Source organism: Narcine bancroftii, unplaced genomic scaffold (genome assembly GCF_036971445.1).
Source record: "Narcine bancroftii isolate sNarBan1 unplaced genomic scaffold, sNarBan1.hap1 Scaffold_275, whole genome shotgun sequence".
In the NCBI taxonomy this organism is placed as follows: Eukaryota; Metazoa; Chordata; class Chondrichthyes; order Torpediniformes; family Narcinidae; genus Narcine; species Narcine bancroftii.
In genome coordinates this window covers 132,094-152,196 of record NW_027212010.1, presented here as the reverse complement: position 1 = coordinate 152,196, position 20,103 = coordinate 132,094, and positions in this window count along the sequence as shown.

The following is a 20,103-nucleotide window of genomic DNA, read 5'->3' as shown; positions in this document are numbered from 1 at the left end:
GAACAATAGAGCATTTGTTGATATGCACCTGCACCGATTAGCACCCTGAGACTTCGCAGATGTGAGAAACTAACTTTAGTATTAATAAGCTGTGGTCTTAGGTTTGGTAAAATATTATACAGCAAGCGTACTAACTTAGAGATACTTTGTATATGAGAGGAACTAATTATTGGATGTTAAAAGATGAGGTCGTTTATGATTGATGTTACATTATTCAGAATGCTACCGATCAGGAAAAAAATGAATGTATTGGAGCTGTTCGGGGGGACATTTGTCACTGATTCCTGAATGACATTTCAGTAGTAGCGGTGAATGAAATTAACCCAATCTGCAGATTAAAGAATTATCCAACCAAGACTGTAGTTGAATTCAGTCATTTCGTGTGAGCACCCTGCGGAATCGGGATCCATCCAACCATCTCTCACAAACCTCAATACCTTTGGGTATTTCACTCAGAGGCTCACGAGTGACCTATAACCGCACCTGGTGCAACTCATGTTCCATTCCACTGGCCAAGTCAGCTGTTCGCATTCTCATCCAAGGACAGGCCGAACCAGTCGATGGCACTTAACTTCAAGCAATGTCAGGAAGCTCAAAACAGCGTCCCTGCTCTAAGATTTCGGAAAACGTGTCTCTCTCAGTGAATGAGAAGATCCTGAGAGAATGTCATTTGTTGGACATGGACTCCGAGTGCGGTAAACGTGCTATTGAACATATAAAGTCAGTATATTCATAGGCAATAGCTCAATCCGACTGCAGTGCATGTTTGTGTGACTATCAGATATCTACGACTATATTTTTGTATCTGTGAGGTGGATCTCGGGGTTCAAGTCGTCTGAAATGGCAGCAATTCATCTTTGTATATTTCCATCTATGAGTCTTTCCCTCCTTCTCCCTCCCTCTCTTCCTCTTACCATCATGCTCTCTCCTCCTCAATCTCTCTTCCCTATTCCAACACAAAGAGTAAACATGCTCCTTCCACATCTAGGCAAACCTAAATTTGACCGCTGTTGAATATTCGATAGTATGTTTAATCACAAATATGCAATAGATGCAGCCTTTATGATTCACTCTTGGACACCAGAGCATGTAAATTTTAAAACAGCGGGAATGAGGCAGAGATCGAGAATGGAGTCATCATTTCTAAATTGAAGGAAATCGGAAGAAGATTCCCAAAATGACGAAATTGGAATGACATTCCCAGACTGCGGCAAAGGGAATGAGACTAAAAGTGTGAAAGAACCCATCAAAGCGTTATGCTTGGAGGAATATGAAAACTTCTGGTGAAAGTGGCTGGATATAGGAATGGATATTTCTGTTTCGTCTTATGTCAGTGGTAAAAAGGATAAAATATGATCGTAAGCGAGTGAGAGAATTCGAACTAGGATGGAACATTCAACCAGAAGAACACGGTTGAGAGGATGAGAGCAAAGGAATAGGAATGAGCTTTCAAATGACTGGAGGAATGTGAAATTCTAAGACTTCGGGTACGGAAACCCGTTTCAAGAAATAAGCGAATTGATGGAGATTCTCAGCATCAGGGAACAGAATCTGGGAATGGAAGTGCGAATCTTTGAATGAGAAAATGACAGTAAGCCATGATTGAAGGAAATGAAATAACGTTTATAATTGGAAAATAGGCTTGATCTCCACAGTCATAGAAAATATGAATAGAGGTGTGCGTGGTGAGATTTTGACGAAGAAAGGGAATTTATTTATTTATTTATTTAGCTGTGTTGGTTAACTGTGAGACTCAACTCACTTAATCTAACAGCTACTGGGATTATATATCGTCCCTTGGAAGGATTTTATCCATTTCTCACTATTTCTCTGCCTCCACTCTATCTGTTCCCTGGATAATGACTTCCAATCCGTGACATCTGAAATAACCCCTTTCTCTGATAAACTCGGATCGCTCCTTCCTGGGGATGATAAAGCCCACGTTTGTATCTCCTCTTATTTTCCTAATTCAGTCTTTGACTACCTACCCCAGGAAGAAAAAGGACCGAGTATCTCTGGTCCTCACTTTCTTCTTCTCCATCATCCACATCCGACATATTATTTGACACTTCAGTCAAATTCGATGTGATACCACTAACAACCATATCGTCCCCTCTCAATTCTTCTTCATTTTCGCCGGGATCTTTCTGTCTTAAACCCTCTGGTTCACTCTTCCATTCTCACTCACATTTCCATCCCATCAGCCACAGCTCGCTCTAATTGTAAAAAGTTCAAAACTTGTCGCTGCATCTCCTCGCTCATCAGGAACACAAACGGTCGTCCTAAGAGAGATAAAACTTTACATGGACATCGTCCAGCCTCATCCACTACATGAGATGAACTCGCTGTGGAATCTTCTACATTGGTCAGACCAAAAGCAGATTAGCTGGCTGCTTTACTGAACACAATATCTGTGTTTGTAGTTCTTAACCTAAGCTTGCTGTAGACAATCATTTGAACTACCCCAACTCTTCCTACAATGACGCATTGGTTCCTGTCCTCGTCGTTTGTTGAGTGACGCTAAATGTTAATTTCTGGAACAATACATCATATTCTTCATGGACAGTTTAAACTTAATAGCATTAAACATCGATTTTCCTTATGTTAGATACCGCAAACACTTTCCAACATTTCTTTCCCCACTCCTGTACTTTTTTACCCCTCTCTATATTTTCTCCTTCCTAGTCGTGTCTCCCTCTGCCTACCTCTTCATCTTTAAAACCCTCTGCCCCATACACATCAACTATGAGCCCCAGAAATTTTATTCCTCCCTTAGATAATTAATTTTACCCCTTCCCTCTGGTCATGATAAAGGATTTAGACCCCAAAGGCTGAGTGACTATTTGTACCCATGGATGCTATCTGACCTGTTGAGCTTCTCCGGCACTTCTTAACTTGCTCAATGTTCCAGCATCTGCAGCTTGTGTTTTATTTTCACTTCACAGAAAGCCTTAGTTGTGCGAATGGGCAGAGCTACAACGCTTTAAATTACTTAAACGAGAATACGATCATGCAGCAGTGGAATGAGCGTCAGAAAAGTATCATGAAAGCATGCTTGATAGCAGAATAAATCAACCCCTCGACTCGATTCCACAATTCAACGAAGTCTCAGCTAATTATAGTCACCAGGTTTTGATTCTTTTCCAGTGAACTTGTAACCTATAAAAATTAACCAATCTCTCTTAAGATTGTCGAAACACCTATCAAAATGTAAACTTTTTTTTCCAGATTTTCACTTTGTTTTGCTTACATATCCTGTGCAAATTATAGTTTCCTGAAATTATATATGAAACCATCTAAAGGCATTCATCCCTAAGGCGCCAGTTCCCTTCTTCAAACTCCAGTTTATTCCTGTGTAGCTAATGGAGTGGAAAAAATAGCTTTGAAACCCACTTGGATATCTGTGGTCTGTTCTACATGATAGAAATAGGTATTGACATTTAATCGTGTAAAGCTTGAAAAAGACCATCGGAATTCTCAATCAGGGGAAGTAACAAGAGTGTGTAATGTTATAATTTCATCTTTAGTCTATGTGTGTTCTGAGTCCAGCGTGTTCTTTGAATGAAGTGATAGGAGAAGGTATTCGGTTCAACAGTCAATTTATTACACAGCACAAGAATAAAATTTAACAGAGCTCTGGGTCAGTCGTTAGTTCATAGGTCACCTGCACAGTGAGCTATTCCCCAAGACTGACCCCTATTGTCCAGTTGGCTCAGTTTATATAGATCAATCTTATCATACAGAACAAAAGTTGGCTTCCTTTGCTAGATTTCATTATCATCCAGAAAAAAAGTTGTCTTCCTTTGCTAGATCTTTTTGCATAAGGGTTATCACAAATCATCTCCTGTTTTGCAGATATCTGGGGTGTAGCGCTCCCATCTTAATCCTCCAGGCCAGACTATCCTGTTGTTTTGATCAGAAATCAATTCATCCCCAGATATTTCTAATCACCATTCTGATTCTGTATTGGTCTGGCCAATTTCTGCTGTTCTCTTTAACACCTCCTCATGCCTTAATCTTCCTCCTAGACTGGTTTTCCATTCCCTTTGTTTCTTGCAGGCCATTCTTTGTTCTGGTCTGGCCTGTGTCTCCTGTGTTACTCACCACCTCCTTCAGTTTGAGCATTCCTCCTAAATCGTTTTATGCATTTCCTCTCCCTGTATTTTGGGAGCGGACTATTTTGCTCAGCCAACTTTGCTCCATGCTGTGATTGCCACTTAATCACATTCCTCTTTTTCCCTGAACCATGCAGTAAATATAAAATTATTAATTAATCATTTCTTTCATAATGTTTTAACCCCTAGATTCCAACAGTCCCCCTCTTGGTCTCATGAAAATGAGACCAACCACCAGTTAATTTATGGGACCAAGACCTCAGGAGTCTTTGCAAGGACCGGCATCTCCAACCCCTTGTTAAACTTAACCTCACAAACTTGGCCATTATGAACACACTTCAGTCCAGTTGGGGCCCCAACACTGTGTTCATGAACGTCAGTCCAATCCGCAAAGTACTGTTTCGGTTCGTTATGGGCCTCCCAGGCTGACCACAAACACTTCGTACAGTGGTTTTCTTCCCCAGCCCCTTCAAGGGCTCGGAACACCAGTACCCATAGTCCCCACATAGTATTCATCCCAGCTCCCTTCATTGTTTTGATGCCAATAAATCGATTATACCGTCAACCACTGATATACAGTCACCATAGTCCAATAGTCTCTTTAAAAAGGGACGTGTTAAGTGTTCTTAGTCCGTGGTTTCTTCACAGAGTCCCAGTCATCTCCGTTCGAATCTGTTCCAGTGATCGTGTTGGTGGGTCCGTTGCTGTTCACTGACTCCAATGATACCTCGTCTCGCCTTTTCCCTGTAGTCGAACTGTGTGGGACGTCCTCTCCACCACTCTGTAGGGTCCAGTCCACCTGGGCTCCGACCACTTTCTCTTGATGACCTTTAGCAGAACCCACTCCGTGACTGAAGGTATCGGTGTTTCCCGTTTTCTGTTGGGACTTGTGACCTGTTGTGAAAAATCTGACACCAGAGCCGTTAGTTTATCATCATAAAGCTTGCATCCCATTGAACTTACCTCATTCTTCGTAGTCTGAATTCCGGCTCCCAGTCCCGGAAACTGTTGCCCCGTTTGTAGTTCATATGGAGTAAATCCTGTCACTGAACTTACCGAACTCCTTATTGACATTAATGCCAAGGGCAACGCATCCACCCAATTTAGTTTGGTCCGTGCCTGTACTTTCCCGATCTTACCTTTTATTGTTTGGTTCATCCTCTCCACTTTCCCTTGGGATTGTGGATTGTATATCGTTCCAAAGGCATGTTTCAATCCCAACATTGCTTCTACCTTCTGTAGATCGTTATTCTTAAAATGACTTCCATTATCGGACCTAATTTTTCTAGGAAATCCGTGTCTCGGAATATACTGGTTGATCAGGAATTTACATACCGTCCTTGCATCTTCTCTTTTGGCAGGGATTGCCTCCGGCCACCCTGTGAACACATCTACTGCTACGAAGAGATATCGATAGCCACTTACCCTCTCAATCATGTCCATATAATCAAGTACGATTTCCTGCCCTGGTAACTTAGGTAACGGGAACTGTCCTTCATGTGGCTTTACAGTCTCCTTGACATTGAAAGTTATACATACCTCACACTCTCTAATATGGTTCTCCACCATTGCTGGCAGGAAGGGGTGCCACCAATGTATCAAGTACCTTATCATCTGCTTCTTTCCACAGTGCGTTAGCCCATGCGTCTCCTCAAGGAGGGGTTTCATGAGTCCAGATGGTAAAACTGGCCTCCCGTCTATCGATCTCCATAGTCCTTGATCCTTGGTTGCCCCCCTTTCCTCCCATACCATCCTTTCCTGAGGTGATGCCTTTGCTTGTTCCTGTATTATTACTTCTACCCTACATGGTGGTAATAAGTCATGTGCTGTTCTGTCTGCCTGTATCATAATAAACTGAGGGCCGTATCCTGCTGCCCTTTTAGCGGCCATGTCCGCTTCCTGATTTCCCCGAGCCACCATCGTATCTGTTCTATCATGTCCTTTATATTTAAGAACTGCTAATGCCCTTGGTTTCAGGAGGGCCTCAGCCAGTTTCCTAACGACCTTCTCGTGTTTAATTGGGGTCATTGCTGCTGTTAAAAACCCACTTCTAATCCATTGACTAAGCTCAACCTGTATTGTCCCTACCACATATGCCGAGTCTGTATATATATTGACCATTCTAATGCTGCTATCATTCCCTGTAGTTCTGCGAGTTGTGCTGACTTCTTTCCTCTCACCGGCCCTGCAATGATTTCTTCAAATCCTCCTGTAGTTTTTCGTACCACCGCATAGGCAGCTTTCAATCCATCTGTGGGGTGTCTGTAACAACACCCATCTGTAAACAAGGTTTCATCTGGTTCTCTTATGGGTGTAGCCTGTAAGTCAGGTCTTATTTTAATATCCTTTACTACCCTCTTCTCACAAAAGTGTGGTTCTCCCTCTCCCATATTATCTGCCATGTTAATGCCTTCATGGGTAAACGTAACATTTGGAGCATTCGGGATCTTTTCTAGTTTCGTCTGCCTTAGCGAAATCATTGTAAATGCTGTCGAGATCACAAATGCTACAATACTATGTGTTGTTAATACCGTCAGGCCATGTCCCATTACTATGTGTGCCACGTTTTGTAGAATCTTTGCTACTCCCGCTGCATGTCTCGTGCATGGTGGGTGTTTGACTTCAGTCGGATCTAGTGTGATACTCACATTCATGAGCACACATCTTCCACCCCCTTTTTTCTGAAAAAGAACACCATCAATTGTGTGTGCTTTTTCAGAAACATCCAAAAAGAAAGGTAGTTTATAATTTGGAATCGCCAAATCTATAGCTGTTGTAAGAGCTTGCTTCAATTGAATAAAACTCATCTCAGCCTGTTCAGTCCAATCAAGTGTAGCTCCCAGATTCCTCATCCCCTGCTCATTCACCAAAGTTCGCAGTGGATGTGTCAACTCACCATAAGATGGGATAAACTGCCTACTATAACCTGACAAATCCAAAAACGAAAGCATTTCCTTAACTGTCTTTGGTTTTGGGTGATGTAGTAGGGCTGTTCGATGTGCAGGGGAAATCCCTGTGCCTTTCGCTGAGACCATTCTACCTAAAAAAGGTGACCACCTGTCTGCAGCATTGCAGCTTTGAGCGAGAGACTTTAAAGCCTGCCTTGAACAGCTGCACTAGCAGGAGACAGGTGGCCTCCAAACAGGAAGTATGATCAGGTGCTGCTAATAGGATGTCATCCACATACTGGATCAGAACTACCCCACCTGGCAGTGCTAGCCCCCCCAGCTGTTCTTTCAACACCTGATTGAAAATCCCTGGAGATAAGATAAAGCCCTGCGGAAGCCTAGTATACCGCAACTTTCTACCTTTATACGTGAACAAAAATACATCTCTTAATGGTTCTGCCAGCGGCAAGCAAAAGAAAGCATTCGCTAAATCTATGCAAGAGAACCACTTGTGGTTAGGGGTTAAAGCAGTCATGGCAGTATATGGGTTTGGTACTGAAACTGTGGGTGTTCGCACAATACCATTGATGCGCCTTAAGTCATGGGCCATCTGATATTTGCCCATGTCTTGTTTAGGAACAGGTAAGATGGGTGTATTCCAACTAGAACACGAATGTTCCAACACCCCTGAATACATAAGGCCATCAATGGTATCTGCCAAACCTTCCTCAGCTTCAGGTTTGTGGGGATACTGCATCTGCCAAATTGGGGTGTAATCCGACAGTTCGAAGTAGTGATTCCTGCGATCATTTCTACCTGCTGTATCTCCCACAGCCCAAGCTGTTTCCCCAATAATGCTCTCCAATTCCGTATGGCTATCTTATGTCCCATCGTATATTTGCAGAACTTTCCCATCCACGCTCCACCTCCCTCAGTCGGAGGTGGCATTTTGTCCAAAATACAATTCATGTCAGTGAATGGAAAGGGTTGGTACCTTTCCCCAATTTGCGGACCCTTATAAATTAGTGGCATCTGTCTATACCTTTCTGGAAGCCGTACTTCCTCCCTGTCCCGCAACGCATATCCCAAAGGGGAGCGAGGTTTCTTCTGACCCTGTCTTCTGTGCGTGATCATGCTTCCCCTGATCGTGACTAGCTGTTCCTCCTCTTCACTCTCAACACTCACACTAGCTATTTCATTTTCCTCGTTCTGCCCTCTCTCCCGCTCCCATTTGACACTCGCTGGGTCATTTCCCTTCCTATTCTCCTCTTCTTGTCCCAGCTCTCTCTCATCTGTTTTTCCCAAGCACCTACTATTTTCCCTTACTGCACATATATCGTTCTGTATTTCGTGCACCCATTCCTTTGTTTCCTCCACTCTCTTCTGCGCAACTCTCTTAAGTCTGTCCTTCGCCTCATGTAGTTCTGGACCTGTTAACTCAGTGACATTCACTATTCCCTCACTTATCTGCATCGTTGGCATCTGGGGAATAGGATAAGGTGGTGGCAATGTCTCTGGGAACTTTGGATATAGCGGGGCTGACGGCTTAACCTCCCCCGTTTTCTCCTTTACGATAGGGGGGTCCCTTTTTAATATCATGTTGAAGGTTCGCTTCCACAGCCATGCAAGCCAATGTCATGTTGTGCAAATCTGCCCTTCTCTGTTCCTTCACTTCTTTCTGCTGTTTAAGCCTTCTATTCCATATAGATCCTTGTCCCTTTGCCTCATGTTCCCGTACCTCCTTTGCTGCTTCCCTCTCGGCTTCTCCTAAGTACATTACCCGCCGGATTTTTTCAAACCCTCGTGGTACCTTCACCTGACTCTGCAGCTCTTTCCATATCTGTTCGTACCGTGCCATAGCCTGTACCTCCTCTCCCTTCGGTAATCCTCCCAGTAATTGATTCCTTGTTTTTTCCCACTGTCGGTTTACAGATGCGGGAACCCATCTGTCTTCCCCGAACTCTTGCCCTACATCCCTAATTACTCCTTCCATCTTATGTTCTGATTTTTAACCCTTTAGATTTCGTAATTCACTGGGTCTCTCCCCTGGTAGGGGCAACTTCGACCTTTCGCACGTTATTATAAACACCAGCGGTACACTGTACACAATCCTTAAACAAATACTTATTAGAAACTATTATGATACACTATACGATTCTTAACCAAATACTTATTATACACTTTAGAAACAAATAACTATAACACAATACACCTTATTCTATTTGGCCAAGTGTCTAAACCTATATCTTGAGATTGCTATGAGGGGACTCTAATCCCATTGTACTAGGGGGACTCTAAACCCCTTTTTCTTGCAGGGGACTCTAACCCCCGCTTCTTACTGGGGACTCTAACCCCAGTTCCTTACGGGGGACTCTAACCCCCGTTTCTTGCAGGGGACTCTAACCCCTGAAGCTTTATTCTTTGGCTTTAACTAGGACTTTTGCAGAGTAGTGACAACACACAATTTTATCGTTGCCAATGCCAAACTTCGTTTAAACACGCGTCTGCTTACCTCCTTTTGTTGAATGGCCACTTGATGTTATCACCACACCACAATCGACCGGTGTTTCGTATCTTTTTCTTCCGTCACTTCTCCATCTTCATCACGTCGGGGTCACCAAATTGTCAGACTCTGGCTTTACCTTACTCTTAATTTAGTCTATGTGTGGTCTGAGTCCAGCGTGTTCTTTGAATTAAGTGATAGGAGAAGGTATTCGGTTCAACAGTCAATTTATTACACAGCACAAGAATAAAACTTAACAGAGCTCTGGGTCAGTCGTTAGTTCATAGGTCACCTGCACAGTGAGCTATTCCCCAAGACTGACCCCTATTGTCCAGTTGGCTCAGTTTATATAGATCAACCTTATCATCCAGAAAAAAAGTTGTCTTCCTTTGCTAGAACTTTTTGCATAAGGGTTATCACAAGTCATCTCCTGTTTTGAGATATCTGGGGTGTAGCACTCCCATCTTAATCCTCCAGGCCAGACTATCCTGTTGTTTTGATCAGAAATTAATTCATCCCCAGATATTTCTAATCACCATTCTGATTCTGTAGCTGTCTGGCCAATTTCTGCTGTTCTCTTTAACACCTCCTCATGCCTTAATCTTCCTCCTAGACTGGTTTTCCATTCCCTTTGTTTCTTGCAGGACATTCTTTCTGGTCTGGTCTGGCCTGTGTCTCCTGTGCTACTCACCACCTCCTTCAGTTTGAGCATTCCTCCTAAATCGTTTTATGCATTTCCTCTCCCTGTATTTGGGAGCAGACAATTTTGCTCAGCCAACTTTGCTCCATGCTGTGATTGCCAGTTAATCACATTCCTCTTTTTCCCTGAACCATGCAGTAAATATAAAATTATTAATTAATCATTCCTTTCATAATGTTTTAACCCCTAGATTCCAACATAATACATGTAAATATTAGAATTTTAAATCGTTAAATGCTTTTAGAAAATTCAGGCTTTATTCTCCTTTTGTTCTGGTCAGTATTGCAGTATCTCGAGTAGCATATTATTATTTTACAAATATCGCTGGACGTACTCAGCAAGCCAGATAGGATCCAGCAGAGTTGTAGGGCCATACAACACTGAACCAGTCCTTGCAGCCTCCCTGTTTGTTTCGGGCAGGAAGAGTATTTACTACCCAAACGCATTTCCAGTATTCGACATGTGGCATATTGTGCCATCAAGTGCTCATTTGAATGTTCGACGGAACACCAATCGATGAGGTAGCGCATTCAAATTTTAAACCACCCCTTCATATTGAGGCATACCTATTAATTTTCGCGACTGATGTCGCTCCATTCGCTGAGTTCCTCCAGCAAAGAAATTTTCTTTTGTTTCTGATTAGAGCATACGGAGTATGGTGTCAATCTAATTCTCATCTCTCCGAAGGATTCTACACGCAAGGCGTAGAGTTCCTCACGAGCTTCTAAATCTATCCCCCACGTAATTTTGTGCAATAATGTTAGGGCCCCCTCCGACTTCTATACCGCAAGCAAAACAGTCGTATCTTTTCATTTACTTCTCATATACATTGGCAACATCACGGTGAATCTTTTCCATGCGGTGTACAGGGTAATTACGCAGTCTCGCTGCATGGTCACCAGAACTGTACACTTTAGATCAATTATAGCCTCACAGTTAACTTACTCAATTGTACAATAACCTCCTTGCTCTGATATACTTTACTTGGCTAGTGAGCGCAAATATCTAATCTACTTTCCGAACACCAAATCGACTTGTGCTCATTTCCTTAGGAATAAAAATGCTTTGGTTTCTCTCTGTTTGTCAGAGTTCAACTATGAAGATTCAGCGTCATTGTCAAAACGCATCATCTCTCAATTGCAATTGAATTCATTCTATTATTGCTTTGTACATCCTGCTAACCCAGCAATGGCATTGTGTAAGAGAAAACTACTCGAGGAACAAAAACCCTAGACCATTGTCATTGCATTATAATCACTGTGAATTTTAGATCTAACTTGCTAGGTTGTCTCATATCTTATGGATTCTGATATATTGGAACATTCTCCCAAGTGAGTCATTCTCAGCAGCCAATTGAAGTCAATTCTGATTTTTCAGATAGGATCTCCCCTCAATAAAGTCTCTTTAATTGCCTCTAAAAGTGCAGAATTTGCTCCGTCCTTCTGATATTTTCAAATCAAGTTTATTGTCATCTGATTGTACAAGTACAACCCGACGAAAGAGCGTTCACTGGTCCTTGGTGCAAAACATGCAGAAACACAACCAGACATAACATACTTGCATAGAAACAATACATATTCATGACAAGTAATTCAACTGTACAAATACACAAATAGATATTATTTTATGCATGTGAGAGTCTCGGATGGTTAGTGTGAGCAGTTCCTTTTGTGGTTCAGCCTTCTCACTGGCTGTGGGAGGAAGCTATTCCTCACCCTTGTGCTGCTGCTCTAATACTCCTGTACATCCTTCAAATGGGAGCAACTGAAAGATGCTGCTTGCAGGGGAAAAGGGATCCTCAATGATTTTGCGTGTCCACTTCAGACAATAATCACATCGATTGCAGTAGGGGTGGGGATGGGGGGTTGGGTAGGGGGTAGGATGTAGACCCCATTGATCCTCTCTGCTGCTCTTATGGTCCTGTGAACTGTCTTCTGATCCATTTCTCTGCAGCAACCGTACCTCACCGTGCTGCAGACTGCCAGGACGCTCTCTATAGAGCTCCTATGGAAGGTTGACATAATGCCTGTAGTTTATTTACTTTTCCTGATAACTTAAATCTATTGCAAAACCGGACCGAAAAGCCCCTTAATTTTTTTTAATAAGAAGAACAATCACAGGCCTTTAATTAATTTATTTTTCTCATGTTCAACAGCGCTTTGTTTAACATCTTCACATTATGAATATCCTCTAGCTCTTTCTGAAATCATGGAGTTTTAAATCTGTTGCCACAGTTTAGTGGTGACTTATCGCTTAGTTCATAACCTATCCATGTATGCCAAACGTCCACAAGGTTTGTTAACTCCCTTCTTACTTTGTATTGCCTGCTTCATACAACGACCTGCGATTTAATTTACCAGTATGTCATGGTGTTTTCCTCGTATCCTCCTGTCCATTTTGTCATAATAGCACAATTCATACTTCTACCCATTAAATTCCTCATGTGTCTTGCTTGCCATTGGGCTTGCCAACTATATTACTTCTGTCGATAATTACTGAGTTGTTAATGTGTGGCAATGTTTCAAATACAAGAAAGCCCGGAATTCTAGAAAAAATGCATATTTGGAAATACTGGGACAGAAGCACATATCTTCATTATACGAAAATATGTTCTGCAGATACTAGAATGTAGAAATAATAAATGTTCCCCTTTTTAACGATATGTCCTGCTTTATTTGTGCACAGCATGAATTTAACTCAGATCACGGACAGCTGCAAGATCTCCAGCGGTCAGACCACAATGCTTTCCACTGGCAGACTGCCAGCTACAAATGTTCTCAGTATAGCATAATGTAACAGATCAGATACCTTGATGGTTTACTCTCAAGCGGGTACCTTGATGGTTTATTCTCATAGCAGCATGTTGAATTGAACATGTCAGAAACTAAATTTGTACAGAGTCAAAATTGACCGTCGGGTATCACAAACATTGACATCGTTCCAGAAACAACTACTTTATAATCGTTGTTATTGTACATCATTGATTAAATATTGCAATTTATTAAACAGTCTTTCTGCAATTTGACATTGGGATGCGAAAACATTGCTATTTGTCTACTGTCTTGCACCTTATTAAGGTTTTGAAAAGACGATCTACAACATTGACAGCCTCATTTCCCTCCCTATGTCTACTGGTTCTCTCGCATCAACGGCGACATGATGGATCACCGAAAAGATGACCATTCCTTACACACGTGCAGACTGATAACTGTTCTACTTTTTGTGATACAAACGTTGAGCGGAAAGGAGTTGAATCAACATGTTTGTTTTGGCGCACATAATTAACGACAGCCTCAGTGGATCTGAATATGTCACAAGAGATTCGCTTCCTCTATTAATGTGGTATTTATTTTGCAGTTGCCGTTAGTTGAAAGTGAGGGTATCAGCTCCCGCTTTGCCAGTCTCTAGAAGGATTTACATCTGCACAAATGTTCACTGAATGGGATATAGGAACCGTGGATCAGAATTATCCTACCACAAGGAAGAATATTTTCTGGGCGTTCGAACTGTTTTTGACACTGGATAAACGCCCATTTCAATGGCGAATATATTATCTGGTCCGAGGAATTCAAGTTATCTACTATCCCATCTTGGCTATGACTGCTCTTCCTGGTAAGCTTTTCTGCGCACGATATTGATCCAAAACGATTCTCATTTTATTCTTTCCAACTTTTGTTGATTCTGCTTTCTTGAATCCCTGTGTATTAACTTGCCAAATTACAGCTAACAGCAATATTGTTTCTAATTTACGATCACATACTAGCAGTGCTTTGTGTTCCTGGTACGTGATACAACCATTCATTAATCCATCCTTCCAAAAGTAGAACTTTTATTGTTGCACCACAAACAACATTCAAGAAGGAATGAATTGCTTGGCAACCTCGCATTTCCATTTGCCTCAATAATTTCACGTCGAATTAGATAAAATAGGGGAAAAGACACCTGAACACATATTATATAACTGGGATGAAAAATTGGTACAACATAGAACTTCTCCAGTATTACATCATCTACTCAATATTTGGAAGAAGATTCATGTAGAAAGAAATAAAACAAATGATCAATTACCAAAACTAATATTGACGCAAAACAAGTTACTCCCTTTTACAATAGATAACCTTTCCTTTAGAGAATGGGAGAAAAAAGGGATTAAAAGAATAGAAAATTGTTTTTCAGGAAATAGATTATTATCCTTTGAACAAATGAAAGATAAATACAATATAACTCAAGATACAGCACTGGCATATTACCAATTGAGATCCTACTTGAAGGAAAAATTAGGCAGCAGTTTGAGTTTGCCAGAGGGAAGTAACTTTGAATATGTGATTACAGATACAATGATAATCAAAAGATTTATAACAAATATGTATATAAAACTGCAAGAAAAGGAGAATGAGGAAACAAATGGTAAAACTAAACAAAAATGGGAACAGGATTTAAATATAAAGATAAAAAAGGAAACATGGGAGAAGTTATGCTCTGGAACGATGAGAAATACAATAAATACGAGGTTACGTATGATACAATATAATTGGATACACAGGCTATACATTACACCTCAAAAGTTAAATAAATGGGACCCAACAGTATCTGATAGATGTTTTCGATGTAAAAAAGAAATGGAAACAACAATTCCTGCAATCTGGACATGTGAAAAAGTAGAAAAATTTTGGGAAGATCTCAATCAGATATTAAATAAAATAACAGAAAACAATATACCAAAGAATCCAGAGATCTTTCTCCTAAGTAAAATAAAAAACAAAGAATTTGGAATTGATTTGGAGGATGCACAAAAAAAGATTTGTTAAGATAGCTCTAGCCGTAGCAAAAAAATGTATTATGTCAACCTGGAAATTGGAAGATAATTTGAAAATACAACAATGGTATATAGAAATGAATAAATGTATTCCATTAGAAAAAATAACATATAGTTTAAGAAATAATATTGAAATATTCGAACAAATATGGGAGCCTTATATTAAACACAATAGCGAAAACCTACCGGGGACAATCACTACCTAAGTTAACGGAAGGAAAAGGAAATGAAAAGACTGGACTCAGTGGAATTTTTGGTGTATTTTTATTGAATGACAACATTGTCTGACTGGTTTAATGTATCCTAGATTTTATACCTTAAATGGACGGGAGGGGGGAGGTGGGGAGGGTGGGAGGGGAGGAGGGAGGTGGGGGGGAGAAAATGACATTGTATATGTGTGAAAAGGAAAAAATGTGTATCATGGTTAATGTGATTTATGGGGTGAAAAATAAAAAATTATAAAAAAAATAATAATTTCACGTCGGCAATTAAATTATCTTCAACAATAAAAATATATTCGTCCCTACCCGAGAGGGCCTGATACTGGACGACATGTTGGGGAACGTAGCAGGGAAAGTACCTGAAATGTCCATCGGAGATCAGTTCGTGACCAGTTACGGTAACCCCTTCAGTGTTGAAATTACTGGAAAAGACAGGATTGGCCCAAAGTTGAAAGTTCTAAACTAGTTATCAGGGCATCTGACAAGTGGAAGGCTTTCAAAGGAAGATCGGGGGTGTTTGGTAGATGGAAATGGTCAGCGTGATCCAGTGAGGGGAAACGACATGGCTGATAGGATTGTGAAACAGCCGATAACAAGATCTATGGAGACTCTGGTGAAGGAAAATATATCGATATAGAAGGGATCATGCGATCCGTTAAGGAGAGTAGAAAAATTAAGAATGCACTTAAAATGAGATCAGGAAGGCAAAAAGGGCCACAAGGTGGCTCTGCGATATCGTTTGAATGGGTTGGGGGGGGGGCCTATAACATGCTACAAATATATTAACTTGGGAGAGAAATGGGGCGTTTAAACATCACCAATATTATTTAGCTATGGAACCTTAGGAGGTGCGGAAATGTATATAGTCTTTACCGGGTGAAAGCCATGACTATGAGGAAACTCGGGAAAGTAAATCCTGAAGAGAATCCACACAAGAGAAGAGATGCTGCAGATGCTCAATAGCATCAAGATATAGAAATCTCGAGGGCCTTATCAATTGCGTGCAAAGATATTTTGCAAAGCGAAGAAAGAAACAGCAAACATCTAGGCACATGTGTGAGCTGTCAAAGACTGGGAAGGTGTCAACGATATGCATTCAGGCGAACCTGAATACCCCTTATTGGGACAGCGTCAATTTATTGATGCCGAAGATTCCAGCATCGGCAAATATGCGTTTCTCGAACATTGTGCTACTGTTCAATTGCACTAAAACTGGCAGATCAGACGCAGATGGACATATGGTGTTTAGATTTTTACGAGGATATTCAGAAGCTATTTGCGTGAAATGAAATAATTTAGTATGCAATAAACGTCTGCAAATATCTTCAGGAAATTATGGAAAACAAAGGGAACCCATTCAAAAGCGAACAATGGCGATTATTTCAGTTTAGTTTTCACAGCGATTCATTTGGCTCCGGGAGTCAAATTATTGAAGCAATTCAGGATAGTCTCACTAAACTAAAGCATGATACTATAACTGGATTGTTCCAGCGGTGGTGCGGCACTCTTTATCGCGCTTCAAGATAAGAATTTACAGCTTATTTTCCCCTTTCGTGGCGCACGGTACAATTTTCACGTGGTGTTCATTCTTATTCTCAGGGAATATGCAAAACAAAGTGGAATAATAACAATTAGTGCGGGAAATCTGAAAAAACAGGCCGAATGCACTGCAGCAAATAAAACCAGATCATAGAACAGTGGATGGAAATGCTAAGTTGATGATTAAAGTCCTTTGTCATTTATGACGTTGAAGCATGCGATGCGTCGCAGTCAGCACTGCGTGTACAAGTGTGTATGCTTGCGTGCCGTGACCATGCATTAGGCTTTTGTAATGCAGCATCTTTTGCATTGGTATCTTGTCCCATTCAATGGAACGGTGCAGAGCCACTTCATTGACCGAAATGGTCACCCAAGAAAGGTCTTGCACATCTGGAACAAAGATGTTCGCTGGCAAAGGGTTTTGACCGAGTGCACAGAAAGGCAAAAGCTTGATCAAGAAAAATAACTCCTATTTTTTGCTGGAGAAGGTCAGGATGATACAGAGAGAGAGAGAGAGGAAGAGAGAGAGAGAGAGAGAGAGAGAGAGAGAGAGAGAGAGAGCGAGCTGTACATTGTAAGCCAAGAAGCTTGTTAGAACTGAAACAGAAGCTCCAGAGTGGTGGATGGCTGGAAGGACTATCTGTCTGATATTTCTCCTTGAATAAATGAAACAGAAATGCACTCTGTGATAGCCTGAAAGAAAGATGGACATCCCTGATGGGACAAGTTTCATCAGCAAGGCACTGATGTGCCTAATGGTGGTATCTCAGTTGTGGAAATCCTGGAACTGCAAATCACTCTCTGCAAATTTTACAAGTACCTTCTGCGTGGTAAACATTTACTTTTCAAACACCAAAGCCTACGGAACTTGATACATGTTAAATTCTGTGCACAGTACAAGAATGGCCTGCAACCAGAGAACTTGGAAGAATGACATTTACATTTACACACACATCACATACACATGTGCATGGAATTAGAAGGGAGTTAAATTGGGTTTAGTTAAGTTAATAGAGTTAAGTAAAAGTTTGATTCTATTTTCATGTTTAAAGATAATTAAAAACAATATTTGGTTAGGTATCTATTTGTCTTGGTGATTGTATATTACTGCTGGGTTTTGGGGTCCTTTTAGGCTCATAACAAAGGACACTTGCATTCATTGCAATGTTCCACGAAAACGGTTCAACGCAATTTAGTTTAATTTACATGTTAAACGCTGAATCTATGATATTTGTACTTACCTAAATTATCCCGGTGTAATTGTCTCCATATATCATAGAAACAGAAAATATCAGCATAGAAATGGGCCCCCAATTTCTTCTAGTCTGTGCCGAACTATTATTTTGCCTGGTCCAACTGACCATATCCTTCCCATCAACATATCTCTGCAAAAGTGACACATTCACTGCTTCAGCTGGTTGCTGGTTCCTTGCTCCACCACTCACTTCTATGGTTTATATCGTCCTCTACTCCACTATCTGCCCTGGTGCTTTGGTTCCCAACCTCCCTACAAATGTTGTTTGAATACCCAGGAGTTGGTACCACTAGCATGTATTCCCACAAGGATATTTGTCCCACTCCAGATTCGATGCAAAATGGCTTTCAGGTACAGACCACTCATTTCTTGAAAGAGAGCTCAATAATTCAAAATCCTCCCTCCTGCACCATCTCATTAACCATATATTATGCTGCATTATCCTCCTATTTCTTACCTAATCGGTACGTTGCACAGGTAACAATACAGGGATCATAATCCTGGAGGTCCTGGCCTTCAACTGCACAGGTAACTCTTTGAACTCACTTAGTAGGAGCTCATCACTCTTCCTGTCCACGCCGTTGGACCCTACATGTTCCACGAATTCTGGCTTTCACCCTAACTCTTTAGAAGATCTCCGGGACTCTGGTACTAAGAGGAAAATATCATCCGGTTTCGTGATCTCATCCACATCATCTCATCTCATCATTGTTCCCCTCATGAGTGAACTCCTTGTCACTGCATATGGCCTCGACTCCCTCTCTTTCTTATCCACAGGGTCACACTCTGTTCCAGAGGCCTTACCTTCGGTGTTTGTACCTGGTATGTGGTCATCTTCAAGCGTATCTAAAACGGTATACGTTTTATTGAGGGTTACGTCCACTGTCTGTTCCCTTATCCTTTCCCTTCTGTCTCCTGGGTGTGACTCCTTCCCTGTAATTTATGTTTAGCAGCTCATCAGCCTCCCAAACGTTCCGTATTTCATCCTACCCAAGCTCTAATACCTTAATACAATTTTTTAACGAGCTACAATTGGAAGCATGTCTTACCTATGACGTGGTCAGGGTAAATGCATTTTTGACCGGCTGAGCACCCGTAGTGTGGGCGCCCTAATCCAACACATGTGTAGCGACATTATTGGGAGACAAGTATCAAAGGACAAGGAAGTAATTTTTTGTCTTTCAATCTTTTTATTATTATTATAATTTATAAACACATACAGTTCAAAGAGATATAAAATATACATAGTAAGTAATGAATTAATACAGAGATATTAAACAATAATATTACAAAATTTTTGATCAGTTTAGGGTGTGAACTATCTCTAAAAAAAAAGATATAATTAATAACAATATATGAAAAAAGAGGAAAAAAGAACCCCAAAAAAGAAGAAAAAACAAATCTGAATTTAAAAAAAACTTAAAAAAACACCTACAGATATAGCTAAACCACGCCGATCACTCCGATCTCATCTTACAGCCCAATTATCATACATAATCATAGAAAGAAAACAGAGCCAGATCAACTCACCACAAATGAAAATATTGAATAAATGGTCGCCAGGTTAACTCAAACTTAGAAGGGGATTCATAGACAGAGTTTCTAATTTTCTCTAAATTTATACATAATATAGTTTGGGTAAACCATTGGAAAACAGTGGGAGGATTTACCTCTTTCCAATTTAATAGTATAGATCTTCTAGCCATTAGTGTAAGAAAAGCAATCATACGATCCCCAGGAAGAGATAAATAAGTCAAATCTATCATAGATAATCCGAAAATTGCAGTAATGGGATGTGGTTGTAAATCAATATTCAAAACAGTAGATATAATGGAAAAAATTCCCTTCCAATAATTCTGTAAAGAGGGACAGGACCAAAACATATGTGTAAGGGAAGCTATTTCCAATTGACATTTATCACATATAGGATCGATAAGAGAATAAAAGCGATGGAGTTTATCTTTAGACATATGAGCTCTATGAACAACTTTAAACTGTATTAGTGAATGTTTTGCACATAGAGAAGAAGAGTTTACTAGTTGCAGAATTTTATTCCAATTTTCATT